Consider the following 27,936-nt stretch of genomic DNA (forward strand, 5'->3'; position numbering starts at 1 on the left):
CCTGATTCTAGATAATAATGGATCTGGAACTGAAAGCAGAGAAGCGAATGCATTATTAACCAGCAACCCTCGCCACATACACACGCACGCACGCACACGCGCAGGCACACACAGGCACACAGGCACGCACGCACACAAAGGGCAGCTAAAGGATTCAAACCCTCTCCCATTTTCCAAACAGAAACCACTGTCTTATTCCTCTGTGATCCTGAGACTTTTCATTTATTCATGATCAAACATCAGGCAAGGGAGTCTCTCTCCCAAACAATTGCTTGTTTTCAAGAATCGCAGGGACCCCGATATACACCACTGGGCGTTTGCTTTCCGTGGCAGTGAGCTGGAATGAAAGCTGGAGAAAGGAAGGTGCGTGATCTTGCTGGAATATTTATATTGTTAGAGATAACCTCAGGACTCTTGAAAACCCTAGGACGTGACCCACCTTCCATCTCCTCTTCAGGAAAGGAAAGCAACGGGCGGACTTCGGAGGAGAGGGGGCCCGTGATTAGTGCTCTCTGCGTGGATCAGTGCTACAAAGGAGCTTTCTTTTCCTGCTTCTACTTAAGGCAACGTCCTTCCCCTCCTACCTCTTGCCTCCCTCCTTGCTGAAGCTTTAACATTGAAAATTCTGTTTTGTGTTGGATTCCGGGAGAACAGAGCAAAACCTGCCGTATCTCATGGTTTTCCCTGGTTCTTCACAATTTTACAAGCTACAGAATAGTGCATGCAAAACCTCCATGACTATAATTTCCACTTGTGAAGGGAACAAAAGGAAACACACTGCAAAATCACTCTGAAGCCTATCTCTGCCTTTAAAACAAATACGTTCTCAGAAAAATATTTACTGTGCTCCCTATCTGCTTGTTAATCTGAAAGGACTTCAGTTTCCTAATGTCCCCTGGAAGATCAACCTACTATTTGTTATTTTTAGAGCAAGTCACGAAAGTTTCCCATATGTTTCCAGGCATCGTGGCTCTCCAAGGAGAACTATGTGCTATAAGCAGTTGGACACCCTAGGTGGCCGATTATGTCCTTTCCAGGCTGTTCCTGCCCAGGAAGTGTGTGGCTGGCAAGAGTTGGGGGGGGGGGGGGGCGGGGGGACCCTAGCTGTGCTGGGTGACCTGAGTCGTCCCTTGTTTGGAACCTGAGTGGTGTCACCTGGGCTCCAGCAGGTATGGGAGCATCTTGCGTTCGCCCAGCAACTGTCTCTTGCTCAAACTGTGCCTCAGTCTCCATCGCTTGTTCCTTCTCCTTGTCTGTCTGTCTGGCATTTGCTGCATCAGCACGTATCGAGAGCCTCCCGGGCCAGGCATTGAGTGAGGCTTTGGACAGACAGCGACAGGTAACCCATGGACCTTGCTCTCCCGAGACTCGCAGGTGGATATGGAAGGCAGATGAGTAAACGGATGGAAACGCAGAGCCTTGAGGCGGCAGCCGTGAGGATGACCACCACAGTGACAGCAACCAGCGTGCCTGGGCACATCTTCCAAGCCATGCCCGCTCCCAAGAGCCCCACCTGTGTCACCCCACCCGGGACCGACAACATCCCCAGAGGCAAGACTGCAACCGCCCCCCTTGCAAAGAAGAGAACACCAAAGACAGGTAATTTAGGAGGCCTTCCCGAGGCCACCGGGTCGCCAGGTGGGGAAGCCAGCTCTTGAAACCTGATCTGCCTAATTTGAGAGCACACACTTCGGGCTGGACTTCTGCCCTGGATACTTTGCTGCGTCACCATTCCAACTTATGTTTTCATCTCTGTTAGCCGCATGAATTACTCTGTTCTTTTTTTTTCTTCCCCAAAGAAAAGTTGATAAAGAGCCTACCAAGAGACAGGTTGGTTTTGGTACATAGATGTGAAAGTGCACACATTTAAACCTACCTGTGATGTATGTAGGGGAGCCTGGGCGGCTCATCGGATAAGCGTCCGACTTCGGCTCAGGTCATGATCTCACAGTTTGTGGGTCCAAGCCCTGCGTCAGGCTCTGTGCTGACGGCTCAGACCCTGGAACCTGCTTCAGATTCTGTCTCCCCCTCTCTCTCTGCCCCTTCCCTGCTCAGGCTCTGTCTCTCTCAAAAATAAAATAAAAAAATAAATAAATTTTAAAAAATCTGTGCTGGTTCTAAAGGGAAGTTCTAAAGGGTTCACCAACGTGCAGGAGACACAGTACACATTGAAATACACTTTATATTTTTATCTTGATAAATTAACTGTTTCCAGGAACACATGGACAAAGAATGTTTCTGTGATCTGGACCAATGGCTCTCAACATTAGGACCAAATTTGCCCCCAGGAGACATTCGCCAATGTCGGCAGACATTTTTGGTTGTTAATGATGGGTTGAGGGAGAGGCCAGGGATGTGGTTAAACATCCTACAATGAATGCCCTGAACAGCCCCCGCATGACAGAGAGTTATCCAGTCCAACAGGTCAATGACGTTAAGATTGAACTTAGTTGTTGGCTTATTTCTGGAAGGAGGTCATTGGATATTGCCACAACATAACAGAACCAAGTTGCAAATATACCTCTATGCTGTGTGTAAGTCACATTGTCCAGACTTATTGGTCTTTCCAGGTGTGCATAAGATTTTTTCCTCATCAAACTTAAGATCAAATGACCTCACATCCTAAAGTTTAGATATTCACCTTCTGATCCCTCCAGTGCCCTTATAAAAGACCTGCTTCTTTCCCAGCCCTTAAACTCCGGGTCCTCTGTCCATCGACCCAGAGCTAAACAGATACATTCTCCAATGCACAGTTAAAGAGATTGACGGCTTATTAGTAGAGGCACCCTGGTATCAGCTAATCTGAAATTAGATGGGAGATATTTTGTTAGGGCTGTGTTTTGTTAAGCAAGCAAAATGTAAAACCTTCACATCTTTAGTGATTGATTAATGACCTTTTAAAGGACCCTGCTAAATGGAACTATTGAAGAATGTGGGAGCAATTAAGGAGGTTTTGCAATGGCAGTTCACTTCTCAAAATGACTGGACAAGATTTCAGCTGGATCACTGCCCCTTATGACTTAAGTAGTGTCAAACGGCATCCAACGGCCCCAAGAAGACTATTTTAGGCACATCAGCAAAATGCCACCCTGAACTTTTAGCAGCAATTATGGGCGTTACAGATATTGGCCACGTAGAGGTTTGGACTGAACTTCTCCGTGGGCTTCGATCTGCACACCGCAGCTGCCCGGCAGATCTCCTCCCTGCCGTGCGTCCCAGGTATTTGCCGTTCCATTAGCTTTTTCCAGATAAAAGTCACTTTCTGGAAAGGGTAAAAGCTAGGCTAGCTCAAGTGATGTAGCACTTTGCTCCAGTAAGGTTTCCTTTGAAACAGCAATTACTAACATGCACCAGGTAATTCAGGGAAACAGAACTAAAAACAACCACGGCACTTTGAACAGAAATCTCATCCCAGTATTTCGTCGCCTTTCCTTTCTCTTCCTCTGGCTTTTCTGTTTGGTGAAAACACGCTTGTTCCTTCTGAGGCTGCCCAGACCTTTCTGCTGTTTACGGAGAAAGGCCCTTGTCAGTGCAAAGCATCCAGGATGTTTGCTGAGTGGCGTCCAAGCGGAGCAAGTGTCCTGTGCTCGAGCTCGCCCGGGTTAGAAATAGCCTATTCCTTTCTGGACCCCGCCCTGGCTCCCGGGCCCACAGCGGGAGACAGAAGATTAAACACTCATTCAAATCTATTTGCCATAGAGGTCTGTTTTTAAAAGCACCACATGCCAAGGACATCACCAAATTTGATCTCTCCCCTCGGTATGATAAAAGTGAGTGAACTCACTTCTGATTGCTTGTGATGGCAAGATTTTCATTTTTTAAATTCATGGACCGCTCGGGAGGGTTGAGAATCAGGCCGTATTCCAACATTGATCTCCCCTGATGGCCTCTCCGTCTGTATCAGCAAGACAGGTACTAGATGTATGATCCCCCGGTTCTGCCCCTGGTCCAGGCTGTCCTCCACTCCAGATTAGGCAGATGGGGGCTCTCCATTGATGCACCGACTTTCTTTCACAGAGACCTCAAGAGCAAATGGAAACGGGGCTCAGAGCACCCGTGGCTTCCATAGACTGACCATTCCCCACTTCTGCCTCCCTAGCTTGCTGCTTCCGTAAGACCCCTTCCCCACATTGTGCTTGCCGCATCCTTTGGATAACTGGGATCATTAAAAAGTGAGGAGCTCCACAATGTTGGTCTTGGCAACGATCCCATGGATATGATACCGATCATATTGTTCAGAGGCAACAAAAGCAAGAATATTAAATGGGACTACATCAAACTAAAAAGCTTCTGTACAGCAAAGGAAATAATCAAGAGAGTGAAAAGGCATCCTACAGCATGTGAGAAAATATTTGCAAACCATGTATCAGAAAAGGGCTTCATTTCCAAAATACATAAAGGATGTCTACAAGTCAATAGCAACAACAACAACAATAATAATAATAATAATACACTGAAGTTTTGTATAGAGATTTTTCCAAAGAAGACATCCAAATGGAGACTGGGTACATGAGAAGATGCTCAACATCACTCATCAGCAGGAAAATGCAAATCAAAACCACAGTGAGGTACAACCAAACACCTGTTGGGACAGCTACTATCAAAAAAAAAAAAAAAACAGAACAAAAGGAAACGAATGTTGGTGAAGATGTGCAGAATCTGGAACCCTCGCGCACTGTTGGTGGGAATGCAAAATGGTGCAGCTGCTTTGGAAAGCAGTATGGAGGATCTGCAAAAATTAAAAATAGAACTACCCTATGACCCCGAAATCCCACTTGTGGATATTTACTTTAGAGAGTTGAAATCAGGATCTCAAAGAGATATCTGCTCTCCCATGCTCATTGCTGCATTATTCACAATAACCAACCTGTGAAACAGTCTCGGTGCCCATCAGCAGGTGAACAGATTAAGACAATGTGCTGTGTGCATACAACGGGATCTTATCCAGCCTCGACTCTCCCCTACCAATCTGCCTGCTGTCGGTTACTTCTCCAAATCCTCCGATGGCTGCTATTTATGCTTTTTTTCCTAGAGTTTTAAATTAAAGCTGTGGGCGATGGGGACGGTATTAGGTTCACTTGGTGAAACTCCTTCCTTCCTAACTAATAGAACACAGGTTTATTTTATTTTGTTTTGTTTTATTTTTTATTTTTTAGAGAGAGAAAGAGCAAGCAGGGAGAGGGGAAGATGGAGAGAGAGAGAGAGAGAGAGAGAGAGAATCTCAAGTAGGTTCCATACCCCAGCATGGAGTCCGACACAGGGTTTGATCCCACAACCCCAGGACCATGACCTGAGACGAAATCAAGAGTCAGATGCTCAACCAACTGAGTCACCCAGGTGCCCCAACCAGAGTTATTTCAATACCCCACAATCTACACCATTATTATACCAGTGACCCACTTGCAAGGTTTAAGATGATAAAGAAAATTTGATAAATGCACTTGAGTGACAGCTGTGTGTTTTTTTTTAAACTGAAAACAGTGTAGAAGGGCCATTAGCTGGATCAGTCTTTTCTGAGGAAGGCTAACATCCAGATCATGTCTGCCTAGAAAAGCAAAGGGAACTATCCATTCTTAAATTTGTCTTCAAGGATGATATCCGGTCACTAGACATTCAAGCGAGCTCTCAATATAACATGTATTGAAGAGAGGATACACACTTAACATTGAACACATAGCTTGTATACTGCCAAAATAGCATTCAATTTAAAGTATGTTTTCAAAGTGAAAAACTGCCCGAAGGCCATGTAAAAGCTGACAGAAACATATAAGAAAAACAGAGTAGATGTGAAAGGGTAATGAAGGTCATTGGGTTCAGGACTAGAAAACCGGATGTTCCCAATCCCCAAATTTATGATGCTTAATTTTTGGCAACAGATCAGTTACTGCTAGATAAAGCTGGACACGTGCACACGCACACACCAGTCACTCCTAAAACCCATTCAATGAAAACCATCTTGAGATAAAGTGTTAATAATAAAAGCCGAATTTAGCGGATTGCGCACATAATTATTCCATTCAGCACATAATAGAAAGCAATTAATTAGCAGAGACAAATAAGCCAGTGTCTTGTGGCCCTTGTCTCAGAGCTAAGGCTGGAAAGAGTGGATGGGGGAACAGAGCGGACCTCAGCAAATCTAGAACCAGAAGACTTGAGCTTCTCTGGCTCCTGGGGGTTCGCCATTCATCCTGGGTGTAGGATCCCTAGACCCAGGAGAGCCGGGAAAATGGCTGTGCTCTGGAGGCCAAATGACTAGTGAATTTAAATATTTCCTTGGGACACTAGAAAAATACAAACATAACGCACACACGTGCAATGTGCACACACACACCCCACCACTGTTTAGATCCTCATTGCACAGCAAACATTAAAAATAAGCTGTCACTTAATAAAAAAAATAAATCATATTCTTCCTTCTGAGAGTTTAAATTTGTAGTTATCAAACTGTTCTATTTTAAATGAGGCACATGATCAAGAATTTTATATGGGCTTTAAGGGAATAGACCCTAATATCTGAAACGGAGACTTGTCTGCCCTCCTCATCTAGATATTGGAAGACTTCAGGAGAGAAAAGTGCTTTTCTGGGCTGGCTCGGAGGGCCCACTAACAAGCTTGCCCTTGAAGGTATAACGAGGGTCAAGGACTGGCCTATGAATCGAAATCCACAGAAAGACAGCTCTCCCATTTCAGCGCTCTGCCCTTTTAAAGCCTTTTACTTACATGCTCAAAAGAAGAAAAATGATCCACTTCTCATTTTTTTTATTCAAACAGTTCATTATTCTAGCAATAAAATTTATAGATTGCATATGAGGTGTCTGGTACAGGGATCCAATAACATCAGAGACAATCTCTGGGCTCCGGGATCTAACAGGAGAGACAGATATTAAAAACTAACTGGAGACAACTTCCCAAATTATAGTAGTGAGAAGTCTCCAGCAAAAAAAAAAAAAAAAAAAAAAAATGGGCGATGGGAACAGGAAACATAACAGGGAGCTTAACCTGGTTTGGAGGTCAGAGGTCAGGGAAGGCTTCCTGGAAGAAGCAAGTACCTCCCAGGACTAGCAGGAGTGTGGACACTATCCAGAGCAAGGGGAAGAGGGAACATTCTAAGTACAGAGTATTGCTCATGGCAGGGAAGCCAGTACGCATGCCTGTAGTAAGGCCAAAGGCCAGAAATGCTTGGAGAACCATCTGGGGATTTTAAGGACACATCCATGAGGAAAATGCTTACTTTTCTCATTCATTTATATTAATCGCTGTTTTCAAATGTCGACTGAGTAACTTCTGTCTTCCAGGCACTTTTCTGGCTTCCACACTACAGCAGCTCCCAGGCAGCCATGGCCGAGCTATTAAGGACTTCACATTCTTGTTTCCAGCTTTCCAGTGACAAAGTCCCAGACCACATAGAATCTTAAAAGTAAGAGAAAACTTTTCAAACTATTTGTGTGAAGAGTCTTGGGTCAGTCTGTGGAGGTGCATTGTGGCTCACACCTGTCCCTGGGTCGTGTCTGCCTCCTGACATACTTGGCTTGGCCCTACGTTTACAGACCTTTCCATGTCATGAGGTAAGCATCTAATCTCTCTCTTTCTTAAATATTTTTAAGTTTATTTATTTATTTATTTTGCTAGAGACAGAGACAACATGAGCAAAGGGAGAGGCAGAGAGGGAGAGAGAGAGGATCCCAAGTAGTCTCCACACTGTCAGTGCAGAGCCTGATGTGGGGCTCGATCCCATGAAACCATGAGAGCACGACCTGACAGTCAAGATCTAGAGCCTGACGCTCAACTGACTGAGCCATCCAGGCACCCATGTGCATCTAATCTTGAACGAGGTCTGGTCCTCTGTCCTCTGTGGTATGTGCCCACCACATCCTGCCTTTCATCCTGTATCCTGCTGCGAGCCCACGTGAGGAGTTTGCTGTCAACCACGGCTGGTTCTGAGCGTATTCACGTAATTAGCTCGATGAGTCTCTGTCACCTGCCCATCAGGATTGTTGCGCCCACGGTTCCCGATGATGTTCCAGTGGGGTCCCCACATCCTTGTCCTCATGGGCGGGACCCCTCCTAACACACAGCTACCTCATGGGACTTCCTGTTTCTCGACTTGCTAATTACTTGCGTGACAGGGACTTCGGTGTGTCACCTTCTCCAAACCTTTGTCCACTTTTCGAATAGAGCTGCTTCTCAGTTCAAGTTGTTTTGCAGGCGTCTCTTTCTGTTCTGCATGGAAATCTCTCACTACACATCACAACACCTCCCATCCCTGTTCTATCACATGGGGCCTTCAGTCCACGGACAAGCCCCTTTTTTCTTCAACTTTATGTCACAATGCTCGTCTCTTTGTTTGTCTTACAGACTGTGGTTTTCACTGTGGTTGAAAAACCACTTTTCTTTCCCTAAAGTCACAAAGATATTAACCAGCATTCTTCCTATAACTTTATAGTTTATTTTTCACACTTTGGGCTTTAATCCATCTGGCATCAAGCTTTTAATGCGATGTTAGACAGGGATCTTTTTTTATTATTATTATGTTAGTGTCCTCCAGAATGCGAGCCGCTTCTCTCACCCCATCTACGAAATAAAGCATTCCCCACCGATTTGCATTGTCATCGTCATTGTACATTAAGTTTCCGTGCACGCACGGCCTCTGAGCTCCGTGCTTGCTTCTGAATATTACAAATACATTCTGTGCAGCTTCCCTTTCCAGATGTTCGATGGTTGTTCTGCCACCACCTTTGGTGCTGGGTACCACAGGACAGGTTCTCATTAAGGATGGCCTCTGGTGCTCTCCCTTGGACGGTCGCTGTGTGAGTGGGCATGGTGGGAAGGCAGCGTACCTGGAAACCACTCCCACCCTGGAGCTCCAGCTGTAACCTCACTCTTCACACAAGTGGCTCGGTCATACAACTATTTTCCACTAAACTCTAGACACGTGTGTCCCCAAACTCCCTGAAGCTAGATCCCCAGATGGCCCGCGACCTTGCTCAGATATCACCAACAAAATGGCAAGTATGGCCGAGCAAAGAAAGTCAAAATGGGAAGAAACCGGTCTCTTAACTGATTCATTATGGTTAAAATATGTTCCTTTTGCAAATTTTACAAAAACGTGTGAAAGTTTATCAAAGTCCCTTCTCATGCCCCAGCATCCCGCAAGGCCCTACAATGTCTGACCACATACTTACCTGTCTCTGATTCACCTCCAAGCACATTCTCCCTTGCCCACACCTGATGTCAGTCCCCCTAAAATGTAAATCCCCTGAGGACAGAGGCCAGTGTGCTCCCACCCATCAGCAGCACCCCCCATGTCCAGCACAGGGGGACAGCTGGCCTTCATGAAGTGAGTGGGAGGGAAACACGTGTGTATCTGGAGCATAGTGAACACTCAGTCCACGCTTCTTAGTGTTACTGTTTATACCTCCCCATCACCACTGGTGAGAAGGAGGCTTGAAAAGAGAGCAGAGAGAGTACCGTTGGCTCTACAGGGGCTGCCTCCTTCCCTCTCTTCCCCGCCCCCCACACTGTGGAAATGATATGATATTAATAACCATTGTGCATTTTCCAGCAAGTAGATTCAGGTGGGTGATGCTAAGAGCAAATCTTGAACTAAAGGCTCCACGGGTGTCAAGCTATAGCTCCTTAGCCTGCCTCTGACTAAATAATATGTTGGCTCTTTGGCAAATATTCAAAGTAAAAATCCTTCAGCGGGGAGCCCTTGTGTACCCCATCTCATCTTATCTCCAAAGAAGGAATGTTACAATTAGCAATTCAGAAACTCCTCTACGTCTTAGTAACCATGCATAAAAATTAATTCAAGCAAAACCTAATTTAGAATAATAATAACACGCTTTCCTAATGTTTCTTCCATTAATCACGGCTAAGACAGTTACTATAGCAGCGCTGTTAGAATTTATTGAAAATAATGTAATTCACTGTGGTACAAGTTCTCTTCTGAGAATGTTACTATTTGTTTAAGCGAGGGAGAGAGAAACAGGAAAGCGCCCTCTATTTCCTTTGAACTATTTAAGGTTCAATGGCAGACACACACAAAAGTAATAAAGTGCTGTTTGCTCTGGGCGGAGGTGGTGGTGACCTCTGCTTTTCATGATCAGATTAGTTTTAAATTTGTTCCGTCTGTCCCATCTTTGTGCTCAGACTCAGGGAAAAAATATATATATAAGATGATGGAGTCCACTTGAGAAGGGAGAAAAATAACCTATCTTGTGGGCAAGCCACTCCCTTCTGGGGGCTAGAATGATATCAACCTCACTTCTGTCCCTCAAGGTGTCCCAAAAAGCGGAAGCCGGACTTAAAGATCACAGCAAGGGGTCATTGACCAGCAGGAAGTCAATGTCTGAAGGTGGTAAAAGTCTAGGAAAAGGTCAATGGCAGGTGACCCTGCAAGAGTTTCTCCGTGCACTCACCTGGGATCCTGGTGCACTTTGCAACATCTGGACCTGCCCCTCTGATATCCACGTACTGTGCAGGTGGCCAGCTGTTAAGCTTTTTGTGCAGGGCCATCAAGGTTGCTGATGCTTTGAGTCCCACATGAGAGAACACAGCGAGAGAGCAGGACAGACCTGGCTTCAAACCTGTGCTCTGTCTCAGACCAGCTGGCTCACTTCTGGAAAAAGATTTGACTTACCAGTAGCTGTTTCTTCTACTGTGACAGAGTTCCTCTGTTGTGGCACTAGTGACATGGAGGGCTGGGTCACTCCCTCTCGTGGGGCCGCCCCGTGCATGGTGGGGGGTCTGCAACATCCCTGATCACCATTAGGTATTAGTAACATCTCCACAGTCAGGACAACCACGAATGTCTCCAGACATCACCCCTTGTGCCCAGAAGGACAGAATCACTGACAGTCTAAAAGCACCGAGCTGTAAAATACAGATAACCAGAGTAGCTGCCTGTTATGGAAAGGAAATGAGGCACACTGCCCCACGAACTAGGAGCCCCATGAGGACAGACGGCTCACGCGTTACATGGGTGTGGAGTGAGCGCATTTAGGAAAAGTCACAGAGCCAATCCTATTACAACAGTTCCTCCTTGACTGATTAGAGAAACCTGATTTCTCCCCAAATACTTAAACACCAGGATGTCTCAGTCAATAAAACGGAGAAGATTTTATCCAATTATTCACCACCATTTCTACATAATTGAGAGAACTTTGATCCAGATGAAACGAACCATGTTTTAAGTGAAACGTTCTCCATGTGAGCCAGACAAGTTTGGATTATTCTTTCAAATGCATCCAGGTCACACATTGGAAAGAACTCTCCGGTGGTGACTAGGTGGCTCAGTCGGTTGAGTGTCCAACTCTTGATGTCAGCTCAGGTCATGATCTCAGAGTCATGGGATGGATCCATGCTCAGTGTGGAACATGCTTAAAATTCTCTCTCTCTCTCTTTCTCTTTCTCTCTCTCTCTCTCTCTCTCTCTCTCTCTCTTCTTCTGCCCCTACCCGCCTACTCACATGCTCTGTCTTTCTAAAATAGAATCAGAACAAGAACAAGAATGAGAATAAGAATGAGGAGAAGGAGAAAAGGAAAGAAGGAAGGAAGGAAGAGAAAGAAAGGGAAAAAAGAAAGAGAAAGAAAAAGAAAGAAAGAAAGAAAGAAAGAAAGAAAGAAAGAAAGAAAGAAAGAAAGAAAGAGAAAGAGAAAAAAAGAGCTCTTAGCTTTTATGTTCACTTGGTAGATGGCCCTTTCTAATTTCTTGGACCTTTTTTTTTCTTTTTTTCCTGGTTAGGTCTCCAGACAATTAAAAAAAACAAACAAACCAGAATTTGCATTTTTCTGGTTCCCTGAAGACATATTTTAGCCTCACCAGGAGTGCACATTTTGAATATTGGCTGGTCCCATGTAAAAACCATGTTTTAGTTCTTCTTGAGTTCTGTCCCTGAAAACCCTCTGCCTACACTTAATGCGAGTGAGGTTGGGGTTCAGAAATGATTTTTATATCAGCCGTATAAAAACCCATCATATCAGTGATTTTTTACAAACTTAAGTGTTCTATTTTGACATAATGGTGGGGTGACACCAGGTTAAAAGAAATAATGCGGAGAGGTTCACTGTGCTCTTTGCCGACTTGCCCTCAAACGCAGCATCTCGCTGAACTGCAGTAAATCTCACACCCGGGATACTGACATTGATGCAGTGACGATGCAGAGCGTTTCCATGGTGGCAAGAATACCTCATGTTGCCCTTCAGAGCTGTACCACCTGTCCACCTACCCCGACCCCTCCTCAGCCCCTGGCCACCACTAATCTATTCTCCACTTCTGTAATTTTTTTTGTCATTTCAAGAAGCTTGTGTAGGTGGTATAACCTAGTACCTAACTTTGGAGAGCTCTTATTCAGCAGGAATCTCTGGAGATTCATCTATGTTATTAAGTGTTCAATAGCTCATTATTTTATTTTTATTGCAGAATAGTGTTCCATAGTCTTGGTTTTTTAACTGTTTTTTTAAATGTTTATTTATTTTTTGAGAGAAAAAAGGAAGCAGGCTCCAGGCTCCGAGCTGTCAGCACAGAGCCCGACGCATGGCTTGAACCAACGAACTGTAAGATCATGACATGAGCTGAAGGGGGACGCTTAACCAGCTGAGCCACCCAGGCCCCCCTCCATAGCCTTGTTAAAAAGAAAACCACAGGCCCAACATGGTGAAAGCCAATTCACCAAACTAGGGCTTAATACCCAACCTGACTGCAGTGTTAACAGGTCAGTCAGGAATTTTCTGGTCTACACCCATGGGGCGACTTGTTGCAAGGGGTTCTTTCCATCCCCCCAGAGGAAGATGAGCTCATCTGCATCGTAAGACCCATGGTTTCTCCCTGAGGGAAGATGACTTTTCTTGAAAGAATCCTTTGTTTCCTTCTGTTAGCTCTCCTGACCTGTTTCTGCCCGTGAAATCCTTTCATTTTTGTCCAGCTCCTTGGAGCCCCCTCGACTTGCTAGATGGGATGCTGATTCATGAATCGCTTAATAAAGCCAATTAGATCTTCAAGTAGACTCAGTTGAATTTTGTTCTGTAACAGTATGGAGGCACCGAAGTTCGTTTCACACTCACCCTTGAAAGCACATGTGGGGCTTTTTTCTTCCAGTTTGGTTCCTGTGAATAAAGCCATGATGCCCATTCACATACAGGATTTGTGTGAACATAAGTTTATATTTCCCTGGGATAAGTGCCCAAGACAGCAATTGTTGGGTCATATGCTAATTGCATGTTTAGTTTTATTAAGAAAAACCCGGCAAACTCTTCCAAGAGCATCTGAACCATCTTCAACCCCCAGGAGCGACACCGAGGGAGCCAGTCCCTCCACATCTGCTGTCATCACTGCATTTAATGTAGTGCTTCTAATAGATGTGGGGTGATGTCTCTTCATGCTGATCTCATGGTGCCTTCAACCTGCCTTTTCCTAATGGGCTTATGACGGGAAGAACCTTTGTCATGCGCTGTGTGTGCCCTTGGCATAGATGTCTCTGCCAGTCGTTTTCCCATTTTCTAATGGGATCTTTTGTGTCTCCTAATTGAGTTTTGAGAGTCCATTCTATATTCTGGATACTCACCTTTGTCCAGAGATGTGGTTGGAAAATATTGCCCCTACTCTCAACTTTTCATGCTCTTTAAAGGGTCTTTTCAGAGCAAAAGTTGTTTGTTTCTTTATGTTCTCTCTCTCTCCCTCTGTCTCTCTTTTAAGGAAGTCTAGCTGTCTTCTTTCAGTAGCTTTTGCATCTGTGTCAAGAAGCAGATTTGTCAGGGTCTATTTCTGAGTTCTCTGTTCTGCTCTGTTGGTTTTCAGCTTTACAAATACATCTTGAAACCAGGTAGGCTGATTCCTCCCACTTTATTTTTTTCAAAATTGTTTCACTTCTTCTATTCCCTTTGCCTCTCCATACGCATTTTGGAATGATCTGGTCTGTATCTACAAAAATCTTGCTATGATTTTAATAAGAATTGTGTTAGACCTGCCTATTGGTGAGGGGAAAATTAACCTATTGACAAGGTGAGTCTTCCCATCCATGAACACGCTATGTCTCTCCATTTATTTTGATCTTCTTTGATTTATTTATTTTATAAACAGTGTTTATACTTTTCAGCATACGAGTCTCATACATGTGTTGTTACATCCCTACCTACATATTTTAGCAGCTGCAAATTGGTATTGTACTTTAATTTTGATGCCCACATGTGTGTGTTGTTGGCATTGTAACTGGTATTATACATAGAAATTAAACTGATTTTTGAATGCTTATCACATATGCTGCAGCCTCCGTGAACTCACTTATTCATTTTAGGAGATTTTTTTGTAGATTCTTTTCAGATTTGCTCAGTGAACAATCATGTCCTTTGCAAAGAGAGACAGTTTGATTTCTTTGTTTCCTATGCGTATGTATTTCATTTTATTGCCTTATCGCATTGGGCGCAACTTCTAGCGATATGTTCAATAAAAGCAGTGAGAGTAGCTATGTTTGCCTTGTTCCAAATATTAAGTAGAAAACACGCGCTCTTTTACCATCAAGTACCGTGTTGGCCATAGTTGGGGTGTTTTTTTGGTACATTATCTTTTTCATGTTGAGAAATTCCCCTCTATTCCTATTTTTAGGGGCTTTTTTCTCCTTTCTTCCCCATGACTGGGTGTTGAGTTTTGCCAAATGCCTTTTCTTTTCAGCGGTTAGTGGTTTTTCCTCCTATAGCCTGTCAATAGCGTGGATCAGTGAGTGATTTTCAGATCGCAAAGCAGTCTTGGGCTGCCTCATTACTGCCTGTTGGGGACAAAAGTCCAGACTTCCCTGCAGCCTTTGCTGGAGTGGGTGCGGGTACTGCTAAGAGTTTTCTGTGGTCTGCAGTCGAGCACTTGTCTCCTTTCTTTTAATCTCTTTTAAAATTTTTTGTCGGTCATTTATTTGCTAATGGTTCTATTTCAGTTTTTAATATAATTTATTGTCGAGTTAGCTAACATACAGTGTATACAGTGTGCTCTTGGCTTCTGGAGTAGAGTCCCATGATTCATTGCTTACCTACGGCACCCAGTGCTTGAGTACTTGTCTTCTAGGTTTTCTGTCATGCTAGGTTTCTGCTTTCCTGACCCTCCAGATAGAGAGAATGCATTCTGGTGGGAATGTTTTTGTGTGCACTTGTTCTCAGGTGTTCGGTCTGGGATAGATGGGGCCCAGAGAAGATCGAGAGAGTCATTTATGACCATATTGTTATTGGAGGTCCCCTGGTGGTCTGCCTCCGCTCTCCACTTTCCAGAGTCTTCCTGTGTTTGAGATGTGTATATACACTGTATATATCAGGGCTCCTACCAAGGGATAGGGAGGGCCGACAGCCATTGTCCTAATAGAAGGGAACTCTGAGGAAGTTGTGAGTTAATTTTGTCTCTAGCACTGCCCTTGGAAATGGTGGAATGGATGAGGGGTGGGAAAGGCGATCAGTTGGGAAAGAAAGACCTCACATCCTCCGCAGATAACCCCTCACGCAGATGAGACCACTCATGGAACTGAAGTTTCCACCTCTGGACAGAGGGCTGAGGCCCTGTGGACACAATCTAAATATTCTCAGATGTTCATTTAAAAGGGAGTCAAATAGGAGCGCCTGGGTGGCTCAGTCGGTTAAGCGTCCGACTTCGGCTCAGGTCATGATCTCACGGTCTGTGGGTTTGAGCCTCGTGTCGGGCTCTGTGCTGACATCTCGGAGCCTGGAGCCTGCTTCAGATTCTGTGCCTCTGTCTCTCTCTGCCCCTCCCCTACTCACGATCTCTCTCTCTCTCTCTCAAAAATAAGTTAACATTAACAAAAAACAGACTCAGAGCCAGAGAAAGGAGGGTGAAGGCCTCATTGGAGGAGGTGTGGGACCTCCCCTTCAGCCTGTGTCTCACCTGGCCGCCCCCTGGAGTCCCCATTCCTTGGACTCAAGCATCCTCCCCGCTTTTCTACCCCCTGCCTAATGTGGGTCTGTTTGGCAATTAGTTCAGATTCATCTTCCGCTGCGAGAGCTTGTGGGTGAACCTCAGGCTCCCCCCACGTTCGCTTGTGGCTTTGATGTGAATGTGAAGCAATTGTGAGTGAAGCAGGGGCTGTCCCCCTGGGGAAGCAGGAGCATATCTCTGAACAGCACAGCTGGGGGGGGGGTCACATCATGTGTGAACCCCAAAGAATAAAGGTGGGTTTCCCTTCAGTCTGGCTAACCTCGAAAACAGAGACGGGAAAACAATCAAGGAGGCAGAGAATGCTCCCCGGCAACGCACCTTAAATAAATAAAACAGAACGCGACGGCCTCTGCCCGGCTCCAGAGCACGGAGGCTTACATCACTGTGCAGAGAGTCTCGGGCAGACTTTACCTGTGGCAGGAAGGAGGCACTCGTACTCTGGACAGAGAAGAAGGCTGGAACTACCCAAGGGGGAGGAAATACTCCTTCCTTCCTTTGTGTGAAGAGGTATTTGAGGCTCATCAGACTGGAGACGGCCGGCCTCAGCGTCACCTGCCGCGAGGGCAGCCCTGAGCCAGGCCCCGTAACACACACCCTCAAGCAACACCGATGGTGGCGGCAGACGGGAAAAGTGTCCAAAGTGAACTTGCACTTTCTGGCCTGGCTTGAAACCCGCCACCTGTGAAAGAGCAAAATGGAATGATCCGGCATGCGCCAACTGATGCATGCGAAGGCAGCTCTCCTTTTCCACAAGGAACGTGAAGACCTTGGCTCTAAGATGTGAAAATCAGACATGAAAGAAAGTGCATATGTTGAAGACAGGTCTTATAACTAAATAAAATGCTTAAATTCAGGAATTTCCCTCAGAAATTTCTCCCTCTACTTACTCCCCAGGCATTGCCTCTGACGAGTTTGTTAGACCAAATGCGAGAGCAACTGAGAGCAGCGTCTGTCGCACTGGGGCCGGGGCCACGTTCTTTTGATGTCCCTGAGCTGCGGAGAATCCCACGTTCCAGGGGGCTCCACTGGTTTGCAAATTCGATGTGCCCAGTAAAGACTCATTGGACTCGAACCATTTGGAAGTTTGAGCTGCAAATGAAATTGTCAATTAATTATTCATAACACAGGCATTTAATATTCAGAGAACATAAATCAGCCCAGACTGTGGTTAAGAAGGGGACCTCCCGGAGTTGGTGTGTCCCATGGCTGTGGTGGCCCTTCCGAGGGCTCGAGATTCTAAAAGAAACAAGGAACGGAACACAAAAGAAATGTGATCTGGAGAGAGAGTCGAGGAGGAAAAAGACAAAACGCGCCTCAAAGATCTTCCTTCCTTGACCTGTGTCCTGACTTCATTTTCCTGGTTGCCTCCAATTCGTAATGTGTGTGTGTTTCTCAACTCGTGATTAAACACGACGACAGCACACACCCTTCGCATTTTGTCCGCTCTTGGTTTATGAGAAGAAACATGTATTGTGACAGGTTTCTGCTCACGGCTCCTCTGTGCCCTGCACTCTGGCAGACGTGTCAGGAATCATTCTTTATGACGTCCCCAACGCGGGATGTTATGGGTGCGAACCGGAGAGCAATTTATCCAGCAGCTCCGAAAATGGATTCCCTTCTCCGTGTGGCTTGGCAATCTATCCACCTTCTCCTTCTCCACGCTGAGGATTGCTGCATCATTAGAGCATTAGAGAGATAGGACAAGGGCATTGTAGTAGTTCTTTTCTTTTCTTTTTAAAATTTGTTTCATTTATTTATTTTGAGAGAGACAGAGACAGTGCCAGTGGGGGAGGGATGGAGAGAGGGGGAGAGAGAGAATCCCAAGCAGGCTCCACACTACCAGCACAGAGCCCAATGCAGGGCTCAAACCCATGAAACCATGAGATCATGACCTGAGCTGAAACCAAGAGTTGGACATTTAACCGACTGAGCCACCAAGGCACCCCATGAAGTAGTTTTCTGTGACAAAAAAAAAAAAAAAAAAAGGATATTTAGCCAAGAGAAAAGAAAACCTTTAGGAAGATCCCCAAGCCTGAAGAAAGACTGACATCCCAACTGATAGAGACGGACAGGGAAGAGAAGTAAGCCCACTCATTGCCAGGCCTGGTAAACGACCTCGGTCCCCCGCATTCTGAAGCCTGGGATTGGCACAGTGGCTTTGATCCAAAAGCTTTCATCTGAGCCCTCACTCCAGGACCCCGCACACGTGATCAGAAGCTACCGTTTCTTCGGACGCTCTGGCTGTGCTGGGAACAGCTACCTCTCTGCACCTCAGCCTCATCTGACCCATTGTCAAATAAGATAAAGCCCAAGTCCCTCAAGAAGTCCACTGCACGTCTCACACCCATCAGGGATGACCACTGTCAGAAAAAGAGGCAATAAGTTTTGATGAGAATGTGGAGAAATTAGAAATCTTGTGCACTGTTGGTGGGAATGGAAAATGGCGCCACCATTGAGGAAAACAAAAGGGGGGGGGTTCCTCAAAACACTAAAAACAGAATTACCATATGGTTTGGTGATGCCACCTCTGGGTATAAACCCCCAAAAGAGAGAAAACAAACTTTTGAAGAGATGCCTGCACACTCATGTTCGCAGAAACATTGTTGTAACAGCCAATAGACAGCCCAAATGTTCACAGACAGATGAATGGATAAGGAAAATGTGGTCTGTCCATACAGTGGAATATCACGCAGCCTTAAAAAAGAGGAAATCCTGAACACACAACATCACGGACGAGCCTCGAGGACATCGTGCTCAGTAAAATAAGCCAGACACAAAAAGACAAGCACTGATTCTACTCATATGAAGTATCTAAAGTAGTCAAAATCATACGGACCGAAGGTAGAGTGGTGGTTGGCAAAGGCTGGAGGCAGGGCAGAGGACTAACGTCTAATGGGGAGAGAGTCTCAGTGTTACAGACGGAAGGTTCTGTAGATCTCTCGCACCACAGTGGGAAGGTAGTTAACACCCCGGACCTGTATACTTAAACACAGTTAAGGTGGTAAATTTAATGTTGTGTGTTTTTCCCCACAATTATAAAGAAAGTATACTGCAAGTTTTGTAACAAGTTCTTTGGGCTTGGATACACCCAGGTCCAAGTTCTGCCTCCTCAATGTATGAGCGTGTGTGCCTGTTAGCAAGTGGCCTTTCATAAGCCTGTTTCCCTGCCATTAAATAACGTGGAGCTGATTTCCGTGCGCCTAGTATCCTGTTCTTCCTCTGTAAAGAACACAGCCTTCTGGTTAAGAAACTGCTGCCCCAATTCCACATGGTCCTACTTGGCTGTCAATCAGGATTCTGAGCCACCAGCCCTGGGCTCAAGGTGATGTGCATGTTCCAGGCTGGTGGTGAGACAATTCCCCTCTTAGTCACCTGGGATTCGGGAGCAGTCATGTGATAGAATGTGGTCAAATCATCACCATTCCCAACATTACGCTGGAATCTGGGAAAGAGAAGCCCTCTCTCCTTCTCTGGAATCTGAGCAGACTGGACAGTGTGAGCCTGAAGCTCTCTGCAGAATGAAGTCAACAAAGGTAGGAGGAGTCCGGGGCAATGGGAGACACAGCTCAGGGCTTGGAGACGTCCCAGGTACCCAAACCAACACATCCCTCTCCTTGCTCCTTGGTTCTTGTTGTCAATACTGTTGTTCCATTTTGAGTGAGTTTGTGAATCCAGAGTTTCTTCTGGGATAAATGAGACTTTGGTGGAAATTCAATGGGAAGGTGCACAAGAAACTCCCAGCACTGAGTCAGCACCCACTGTTTGGTTATTCTTGTTTTTGCTGTGTCATTGAAGCTAGATTGTGTTAGAAAAAAGAGAGAACTGAGGAAATGAGAAAAGGGAAGCAGGAGATAGGGGATTAGTACTGTGAAGCTAAATAGCCAGGGAGAGAGAGAACCATTGCAATCTTGGTTATGAAAGAGAAGAGGTTCTCGGGTGTGAGCTGGACCCACGCCTCCAGCTAGGTCATGCTAAGTCCCGGTGGGTGTGACTGGGAGAAGCAAAGACAGAGAGGCAGTGCTGACCTTCAGCCTGATCACTGTTAGCGTTTGCCTGCGCAGAGAAAAACATCGTTCCCCAAAACACCCACCACTTCCGTCCATCTGCTGCTTCTCCTGGCTGGTACACCAGCCCCGCCCCCCAGCCCCCCAGGTCCATGACCTCTGGGGACGGTCTGCAGCTTCCCCCAATCAGAAGAGGGAAAGCGGCAAGGAGCCACTCTCCTGCCTTGACTGGAAGTTGTCTTTTCCTGCCACAGGTTTTATATTTACGCCTACAGATACATGTCTCTATGGAGTTCATAGGATCGCTCCGTGCGCCTTGAATTTGTGTATAGACGGTAGGTAGCACGCTGCATATTCCACCTTTTCTTGCCCTCCTTACTCATCATGATGTTCTTAAGGACCATCTCTGTTGCTATATGTGGACTAAGTCTGGGCTCATTTTCCTTGTGCCTTAGTCTTCCGTAGTATGAGTACATGCCACAGTGTGGTCCCATCTTCCAGTTGATGGACTTGCCTCCCAATATTCGCGATCACAAAGAAGGCACAGTGAACACCCTGTTACCATCTCGTTTGCACGTGCAGAGAGTTCCCATTGGGCATCTAGGAGTGTCCAGGAGGGAGTCTAGGAGCGGAGCTGCCGAGGCACAGGCGTGTGCGAGCTTGCCTCGGGCAGACGTGAGGAACAGCCCTCCAAGCTGCGGGCACACGCTTCAGCGCCACCGGAGCAGAGAGGCTTTCTTACTCTGTAATCTCACCGGAATCGGGCATCATCAGACCCAATCATCTTTCTGCATCAATCTGGTAGAAATGAAATGTGATCTTTTCATTATTTTAAATAAACAATTAAACTGACGGCTGAAGAATTCGAGCATCTTTTTTACACTTCTAATGGCCTTTTGGGAAATTGATGTGCTTTGATCTATTTCATATTGGTTTGTTTTACATATTCTGGGTATTAATCTTTTCTTTAGTATGCTCATTGAAATGTTTTTCTTTCAATTTTGGCTTGCGTACTATTTTGCTTGTCATTATTGTTAATTATGATTGTTTTGCCCTTTTTGCACACATTTTATTTTTTAAGTTTATTTTTATTTATTTAATTCAGAGAAAGAGACAGAGCACAAACAGAGGAGGAGCAGAGAGAGAGGGAGAGAGAGAGAGAGAGAGGTAGACAGAGAATCTCAAGAAGGCTCTGCACTGGCAACATGGAGCCTGAAGCTGACCTTGAATTCATGAACCGTGAGATCACGACCTGAGCCAAAACCAAGAGTCGGATGCTTAACCGACTGAGCCACCCAGGGGCCTCAAGTTTTATGTTTTCATTTATCCATCTTTTAGCTATGGAATCTGATTTTTGTCATATTGTTTAAGAACTATTTCCTTACCCCCAATGTCAAAAAGATACTTTCCTATATCTTCCTCTAATACTTCAAGTCTCTTCCCAAGAGTTAGGTCTTCAATCCCCCTGCAGCTCCTTTTTGCAGGGATGTGAGGTCAGGATATTCTGACCCAGCTTCTGCTCCTATGCACAACCAGCTGCCCCCTACCCTCTGCTGCATGGTCTCTTTTCTTCTGACCGCTATCCCCACCTCCCCGTCTGTCCCATTTCTGTAAATATGCATGTCAGTTTCCAGACTCTTGATTTATATTTTGTGTCCAGCTCAGGACTGATGGTGAGGATTTCGTTTCTCAGGCAGGAGATGAAATGGAAGGTGTTTACTGATGTTCCCAGACATGCACACAAATGAAGAGACAGGAAAGAAGCACATAATTACAGAAACAACATTGTTAAGCAGTTGGGAGGTCAAGGACACCCACATGGGGCTTTGAGTGCCCGGACACAGGGCGGCAGGCCAGCGGTGGGGATAAATCACTTCTTTTCTGCCTGTTCCTATTTTTGCCTTGAAGAAGGAGCTAGGTCATCAACTCTGAGCCTGGGGGCCTGTTGGAAGTTGGAAGAGAGAGAGAACGGTCCGGAGGAACGCTATGGTTTGGGTTCCTGGTGAGGGTTCACTTGAGAGTGCTAAGCCTTACATTTTCGTATCTGCTGACTTTTACACTCAGGTCACCCTTCTGTGACCATTCGTCCGGCCCCATTCATGGGCCTAAAGGTCCCCTGATGTTCACTATTTCATCATCTTTTTTACTTTCTCATGCAAATGGTGGGACTTGCAAATGGTGATGGCTTTCTGACATCTCAGTCCGTGGCCGCCCTCTGCTCAGAAATCCAAAAAATAATACAGATCTTTCTTCACTTATGATGGGATTGCCTCCCAATAAACCTGTCCTAGGTTGAAAATGTTGTAGGTTTGAATGCATGAATACACCTGACCTACCGCACGTCACAGCCTAGCCCGGCCTGCCTTACACATGCTCAGAGCACTCCTGTGAGCCCACGGCTGGGCAGGACCATACCACGCAAAGCCCGTCTGCTAACAAAATATTAACTGCTTCATGGAATTCGTTGGAGACTGTCCTAAAAGTGGCAGACAGAAGGGATGTCTGGGTGCAGGGTGGTTGTCAGCATATGGGTTATTGGCCCTCGTGGTCGTGTGGCTGACTGGGGCTGCTGCTGGCCAGCATCAGGAGAGGATTGGGCTGCATCACTAACCCAGAGAAGAGATCCAAACTCAAAATTCAAAGTACATTGTCTACTGAGTGAAGGACACTTTTGCACCATCATGAAGTCATAAGATCGTAAGTCAAACCATCGTAAGCCAGGGACTTACTGTGACCAAATCCATGAACCCCTTCAGGGATCACATGATCTGCCTTCTCTTATCAGAACAGGAAAAATAAGCCAAACTTTGCTTGTGTCCAGCACATAAGAAATCCTGATACATCACTGGGAGCTCCTATCTCTGTACTCATAAAGCGAGGACAGTTTCCCTCCTGGCTGTCTCTGGTCCATGTCTGTGGGACTTGGCATTGGGGGACAGGAAAGCCCTCTGTCTGTCCTAGAACTAAGAGCCACCCTGGCTCAGAATCCCACTTTGGTAGACAGTCAAGGAGACATGGAGGCAATACCGAGGGCTGTTTAGTGTGGACGGGAAACAAAGGGCCGACATCATCTCTGACGGGTCTTGGGCTCTGAAGCTCCTTCTCATTAGTGTTAAGAGAATCGCCGTGTGGCCTGGCCCCAAATGCTGTTGTCCTGAGCTGTGGTGTGTCATAAGACACCCAAATAATTCTAAAGACTCCATGTATTTCAACCCAGTGCTGTTTAGAGTTGGGTAAAACCTGGAGAGGGTGAGGTCTGTTCCTTCTCAAGATTACACGTCCACAGCCCCGCCCATTCCACCGGGCCTAAAACAGAGTCACTGGTGACTTCACTGATGTGCACGTGTTGGCCTCCAATGTCCCCTGGCCCTCACGATAAGAATTCCCTGTAACCAAACACTGTGGCGCACGGTAACCAGGGCTCTTCTGGGATCGATCACGTGCCGCATGTTTCAAGGTTCCAGCAAATGCTCTATTAAAGGTGACATATTTGTTATCACACTTTTATGTGCATGCTAAAGAATTATTTTGCCACTCCTTAGTCTTCAGAATAACTGCCTTTCAGATGTTTGCTGAGAAGGTGAATAATCTGAGATTTATTTTGAGCATGATACACGATAATTTTAAGTTGTGTGCCAAATCGTCTCTTCCTATTGACAAACTATAATCAGCCTTCAAAATAAATAAGGGCACACCTGGACAATGAAGTGTGATGTAAAGCCTTAATTTCCCGCAGCTAGTGGAGAATGAAATCTCTCTCAGATATGAATGGGGAGACAGCAGGGCCATTAAATCTATATATTTAGCTCTGAGGAATAGAGAACAACTTTCCATGCAAGATAACCACCCTTCTCCTCATTTCCCACCTGCATTTGCGAGTCCCTTTTCCATTAATGGGGAAGGAAAAACATTAATAAATATGTTTCTGCAATCTGTACACAAAGTTCTGAAGTCTTCAAAATTCACTTATTGCGCAAGCTATCAGAGAAGTCAGAGCGCACGCTATCAGGGAAACGTGATGGAATGGCGTCGTGCTATCAGATGGAAACACAGGACCAGACACGGGTATATGTGGCCGAGGAGTAAGCGTCGTGGAAAAGGGGGCTCCTGAAGGATGCTGTGGCTCTGCTCTCCCCGGCCCAGAGCTGCAAGGAAGGCAGAGCAACAAACAGCCCCGGCTGCTAATCCCCATCTCTCCCTTCCTTTGGATCACTCTGATTAAGACAAAATCCTCTCTGAGAAAGCTTGTCCCCGGGGAAACTGCCATCCCCCGTAGGAATTAATCACTCTACAAATAATCATCATTCAAAGGGACTAATGGCCAATCAGGGAGCCCTGCAGCCTGAACGTTACATCCGTTTCCTGTCTCTGTGGCACCTGGTAGGGAAAGCGGGGATGTTATGTAACCTCTTGGCAAAATTCAAGACTGTGTCCGCTTAGCCTATCACCTCCCGGGGTAAGTTAACAAATGCACAAAAAACTCCACCACCCAGTTCCTGGCACTCGGTGCGTCCTCTCCAAGCGTCAGCTGTCATGCCTGATGCTCTTTGCCACTTCTCCACGTGCAAGAGCCCGTCAGGCTTTGGGGAGGATTTTTCTCTCTCCAGGAAAGACTGCCTTCTATTCCCACGCGAGCCCTCAAAAAAAGACACACCATTTTCATGCTCACCAAAGCGACCACCCCAGGTCCTTTTATGTGTTTATTCTTTTAACATACACAAGCTTTGTTTCCAATAAAAGAAAGGTCGCTTGCACGCAAACAGTTTATGTACAGCGAATAATGGAAGGAAAGATAAGGCCAACAGGGAGATGGCTTTTTGCTGCCACTTCCCTGCAAGGTAACGAGACACATTAAAAATGCATTTGGCCCTGATAGGTTGAATTCATTTTAACTGGCATAAATAGGACAGATGAGCCATTCAAATGTCTGAAGAGCACCATATAATGAAATATTGATCATTTTCTCATGGCTGCAGCAGGAGGGGCCCGTCATTTGTTTTCTCTTGGCACTGGTATTTGGTGGCACCAATAATGAATTGTATGTTGCAGGATCATGCCTTGTACCTGGTGGTATTTGCCTATCCAGTCCAAAGTCTTGTTCATGAAAGTGTAGAGGGGAAAGGAGACAGCTTTAAATTCATCATCTTGAATAAACTCAGAACCAGTGATATGTATATTCTTTGGGTTTGGTGACTGGAACCTGTGTTCGAGCGTCTTTTAGGCTTGCCAATCGTAACAAATGTGGTTTGGTTTTTGTTTGTTTGTTTGTTTGTTTGGTAGTACATTTTGTTTTATTCAAATCAGAGGGGGGCTTGGGTGGCTCAGTCGGTGGAGCGTCTGACTTCAGCTCAGGTCACGATCTCGCGGTCCGTGAGTTCGAGCCCCGCGTCAGGGTCTGTGCTGACAGCTCGGAGCCTGGAGCCTGCTTCCGATTCTGTGTCTCCCTCTCTCTCTGCCCCTCCCCCGCTCATGCTCTGTCTCTCTCTGTCTCAGAAATAAACATTAAAAAAAAAATCCCTCTTACCGTTTACCCTTACAATAGACCACGGAAGGCTTAGCCCGGGTTGGGCTGGCGCGGGGCGGGCTGAGTCCCGCCTGGAGCAAAGTCAGTCCCTTCCTGTACAGAAGACACACCCGTTGGTGTGGATTTCGTTTCATGGACTTCCTTCGGAAACCCAAATTCAGAGCGTTTTTCTTTTACTTCAAACCAAGGAAAACTCATCCTCAGACAATATAGATGCTCCAGACCTCCGAAACGTAACGTGCGGATGTGCACGGACTTGGTTATTTTCCACTCCAGAGAACTTTGAAGGGATTTCTCTGACACTCGGAATTTTCAGTTTCCATGGAAGTGAATTCCCCAGTAAAGGCATCGAAACCTCAGTGGAGGTACCACAGTCCACTCTTCTGCTGGTTCCTCTCTGTGGACACGCCTCCTCTAAGGCTTTGAGTGCCCCTCTGTGGTCTCGTCCCATCACACATGTGACTTTTACCCTCTTGAATGTTCCTTCTTTTCCACCTCCTTCCCTGGTGCTGTGAGGCCGCCACCCAGACAGCCCTGCCTCCCTCCAACCTCAACCATGTCAATCCGAGGAAGCGATCCTCCGATGAACTCCCCTTAACAATTTCCAAAGTTTAAAGTCCTCGCCCAGGCACACAGGCCTGCCTGTCCACCTGTCTGTCTGGGCACACTGGACACTTTTTCCAGTTCCTCCAGTAAAGCCATGAATGCGTTCCTTTCGTGACAACCTTCGTTCCCACTCATCCTTGGGATCCCAGCATAATCTCACCTCCTGGGGGAGGCAGGTCTTCTCTGGGGCACTTACAACCCCTTGCCCTGAGCTCTCCAGGGCCCTGAACCCTCCTGATGGCTTCTCCATACACCTGAGCAGTATGGATTCTCCTTCTCATTGACAGCTCAGGGACAGTGCCCGCCTGCTCAAAGCCGAGTTGCCTCCCCCAGTTCAACGCCAGAAATATGCTCAGGATGCTGTCGCCAAGTGTAATAAACACAATGACTTGGGGCACCTGGGGGGCTCAGTCAGTTAAGCGTTCGACTTTGGCTCGGGTCACGATCTCACCGTGCGTGAGTTCGAGCCCCTCATGGGTCTCTCTGCTGTCAGCACAGAGCCCGCTTCAGATCTTCTGTCTCCCCCTCTCTCTCTCAAAAATAAACATTTAAAAAAATTTTTTTAAAAACATACTGACTTTACGCTGACCTCTGCCTTTTCCAGCTCTCGTGAAACACCCTCAAAAGAATCTCAATGAGCACTGATACTTATTAGATTCTGCTAAAATTCAGTTGGCGGTCCAAACCCATGTTCAAAATCCACCAAGAATGATTTTTCTCCAAAGAGCTATCTAAACAACAAGTCATGAATTGAAGAAAGTGTGAAAGATGAGAAAAGAGAGGAGAGTAAAAGCTGTTTCTCACCCAGAGGTGGCCTGCAGATGTTTAAAGAAATGTGCTCATTTACAAACAGGATGTACCCGAGGGCAGTTGAACTGCAGCTGAGACCCTCATACCTGCTCTCAGCCATTACGTTAGTGTCCCTCCAAAGTCTTCCTGCAAAACCACTTGGAACATTTTTCATTCAGCCTGCGGAAAGCTTGAAAGTCTTCAGCCTGAAAATGCTCCCAGGCTCCTCCTTCACACAGGAGTGTGGAGTTTGTCTCAGGATTTTATGGCTCACCGTTTACCTGGGCGCTTTCTGTTTTGATAACAGGTGCAAGACAGAGCCTGTCGTCTGTGTTCCAGCGTCTGCAGTTTGGTGCCTCATCTGAGGCTTCGAGGGCAACGCTGGGAGTCAACGGGAAATGTTCCAGGCAAATGGCTTGATGTGTAAGGAAGTGAAGACTTTGGGAGGAACCAGAATACACGAGGGAAGATAGCCCAGAGACTCCACCAAGATATGCATTTGGAAATGCAGACGAGGACACGGGCCCTGGGACCGGAGAAAGACTGTGGGTTCTGTCGGGATGTCGGTGGGGCCCAGGAAGAGTCTGAGTGAAAGGAGTTATGTGATCAGATATGTATTTCAGAACAATGATTGTGCTCAAAATATGCAGAAAGGATTTCTAGAAATGGCGATAAATGCATGAAAGCTGGTGCAGAAGCCCTTGCATCCATTCACAAAATGTTAGGATGTTGGGGGGCTGGGCAGGAGTGGCGTGGGGACAAGGTGTAGGGAAAGGGCCCGTCCCGGAGACAGCCCAAGGGCAATGGCAGGACCGTAAAATCATCATCGCCATTGCGCCCTCCTCCTCGTCCACAGTTAATTCCTCCTGAGCACTCACTCAGTGCCTGGCACTATTCACATCCAAGATGATTTCCAGATTTCTGGCTTCAGCATAAGTGAGCAGGAATGGTGGGACCATGGGCGAGGGGAGGACTGGGGGAGCTGGCTTTATGCTTGACGCGGGAACACTAAGTTTGAGTCACTTGAGCCTTGTCAACAGATGAATAGTCTAGTACAAATCTGAGAATCGTCGGTATATGGAGGGC

Source organism: Neofelis nebulosa, chromosome 9, assembly GCF_028018385.1.
Source record: "Neofelis nebulosa isolate mNeoNeb1 chromosome 9, mNeoNeb1.pri, whole genome shotgun sequence".
In the NCBI taxonomy this organism is placed as follows: Eukaryota; Metazoa; Chordata; class Mammalia; order Carnivora; family Felidae; genus Neofelis; species Neofelis nebulosa.